The sequence below is a fragment of the Drosophila albomicans genome, chromosome 3 (genome assembly GCF_009650485.2).
Source record: "Drosophila albomicans strain 15112-1751.03 chromosome 3, ASM965048v2, whole genome shotgun sequence".
Taxonomy (NCBI): Eukaryota; Metazoa; Arthropoda; class Insecta; order Diptera; family Drosophilidae; genus Drosophila; species Drosophila albomicans.
Window position 1 is genome coordinate 11,612,785 of NC_047629.2, and position 2,765 is coordinate 11,615,549.

The 2,765-nt window shown below is 30.2% G+C and overlaps 1 long non-coding RNA gene across 1 annotated transcript; it reads left to right on the forward strand.

The window, feature by feature from the left end:
- The first annotated feature begins 808 nt into the window (after positions 1 to 808).
- On the forward strand, positions 809 to 1,426 carry LOC127565527 (uncharacterized). The gene is made up of 3 exons (XR_007954850.1): positions 809 to 1,044; positions 1,110 to 1,281; positions 1,358 to 1,426. It is a non-coding gene; the product is annotated as an uncharacterized LOC127565527 (long non-coding RNA).
- Positions 1,427 to 2,765: the final 1,339 nt, after the last annotated feature.

The window sequence follows — 2,765 nt, forward strand, 5'->3', positions numbered from 1 at the left end:
GTCTTTTTTTGAAGATCATCCGATGGGCTGCTTTCTAGTCTTTATTGGTCTTTCTCAGATGTGGGCTGAACATGTAGTCAAATGTGAAGTTTGAGATTCAATAAGATTCACCTTCGCATCAAATATGATGAAGGGAAAGTGTTAGTAGACAATCGGGTCAATAAATCCGGGAGTTGTGACCTCCGCAGCAATCAATGGCTGAAATTCAGCAACTGTTTGACATCCATTTCTGGCATTAAATTAGTGTTGCCTGCTTCTTCGTGTTTATGATAGAGCATAGACTTGAAGTGTGGTGCCCTCGGTGGAACGCACTTTCATTGCACCTCTAACGCACTATCCGATTTTTGCGCTCATGAAGCTTTACTGGAAATATCACCTGTCTGTTACATGTCTGTCCTGGTTCCACAAAGTTTTAATATACATATGTACAAATATTCTACCCTATGGAAAACGGATATAAAAACAAATCAAATACAAAAAACATACTCTTATGAGTATGATACAAAACTGCTATTTTAGTGAATTTGAAGCGAACAGTAGTCTTAGTTCATTCCTAACATTGATTGTAAACAGTTTCCCTTTTTTTATTTGAGAAGATGATTTCTAACTCCAAAGAGATCTATTAAGATTATGATTATGTTCTTCCCTAGGCTATTTTTTTATCTCTATAACACTTATTTATTTAACTGAATTATAAAAAAAAAAAAAATGGCTATCGCATCTTAAATTTTTACCAGTTTAACTGAAACTCCTGTTCTTACAATATTATAAAATCCGAATACTACTCTACAAATGATTCAATTGTGTGATCGCAGTCAACTCTTTAGTTTTTACTTCTAGAAATTATATAAAAAAGCTTTAAAAAACATACAAAATACGTATAAATATCAACTGATTGTGGCTAGAATATTCAAGTGGCTATGCAACGAAATCATTAAGATGTTGCAAGCAATAAAAAAAAAGCAAAATGCAATTAAAATGTTTTCCGACTACAATTGGCTGGCATGGAGCATGAGGCGACTTGGAAGAGAAAAAATGTTTGGGGTAATTATTGCTGGCTGTTTAAGGAAAATGTCTTCGCAACTTGCACTTAGCTCCATTCTCCATAGTGAACAAGTCTTGCAGTCAAAGGCGCAGCTGGTTGCCGTCGAGTGCAAAGCGGACCTAACAATGCGTTACATTTGCTTTGGCATTCCAAATCCCATGGAAAACATTAAAAATACATTCCGTAAATCTAGACAAATAGATGCAGAGTTTGAGTTACTGCGGAGACAATTGCAGGTTAAGCGTTACGTATACGCCACGTATTTCAATTCATTTCAATCCATTTAATTTAATTCCTTATTTCCGAGCGCAGAGAGACTAGAATAATTAATAAATTGATCACATTGTTTTCACATCTCCCGGAATACTTTGTGTGTTATTTATAAGCTGTTTTTTGTGTTTCCCACAAAGTTATGGTAAATAAAATATTATATTGAGCATTGACTTTCTTCTTTCTTATATTTTGCATAATCTATATTAAGGTATCAACTAATACGACTAATAAATCATAAGAAAGTGGTAATAGGTAATTGTGATTAATAATACTTTTGTTTAATTTCTTAAAATCGAGGCATTTCCTAATCACTACTTTTGTGTTTACTAGGTAATAAGAAATACCCAAGACGTACATGGCTTAAGTTTTTTTTTTTTTTGCCAATTCTCTGAAATAGTTCCCATTTATTTGCCTGTAACATTTCTTGGTAGGAGTTTCCTCCTCGTTCTGAACCTTAATTTTTCTTCTTTTCGTTTAAAAATCGATTCTTAAAAATTTGTTAACTGGTTGCTTGGCATCTCTCTATTTTATTAAACTCTACATTTTTGAATAAGTGCTACACTGATATAATAAAAAGTTATATTTTATTAAGTAAAACAGTTATAAAATGCATATTTAATACCCGTGTATGTACATACTTATATATATATAGACTTAATTTAATAAATATGATTTTATGAATGATTGCATGAATGAATCATAAAGTCAATTTGTAAAACTCTGACATTAAAATGTTAAAATTTGTTAGTTGACTGCTATGAGCTTATGTTGTTCTCAAAAATTAACGCACACATACCCTATAATCTATTAAATTTTGTTCTTTTCTATCGTTAATGTTAAACTAATTCTGAAAAGCTAATAGTCAAATTTGAGTTCAACAAGTATATTTAGTATATATTGATGTGTATGATTAAACAGATTTCCTTTATAATTTTGTACATATTATGTTGAAAAATAAATGATATTATCATAATCTCATGAAATACTTACATTTCATATGTATTCAGCATATTATGCAGTTTTTCTTCGGACTTACACCTTATACATAATTAAGATGCGAATGAAATGAGATCAAAGATCACTTTTCTTCAATTTATGGTTGTCCACTTTTGCATTGTTTTGCATTTCTTTTATAATAACCAAACAGTGCTGTATTTTTCTTAAAATATAAAGTAAATATACCAAAAATATAAAAAAATACTGAACGCAATATGTATTTATTTTTATATTTGTGGAATATTGATATAGTACTAAATTTAAAGTATACTATAGAGTACAAAATATACGAGAATGTCATATAAAGTAAACAAATTAATACCCTTTTGCAGTAAATGTTTTTTACATTACAAAAGTATTTCATAAATAACTTCTAAAATTCCTAATTTTCTTCTTCTGCCTGATACACACATAGATCTTACCATATAGGTAGCAGGTATAAAAATCTTGT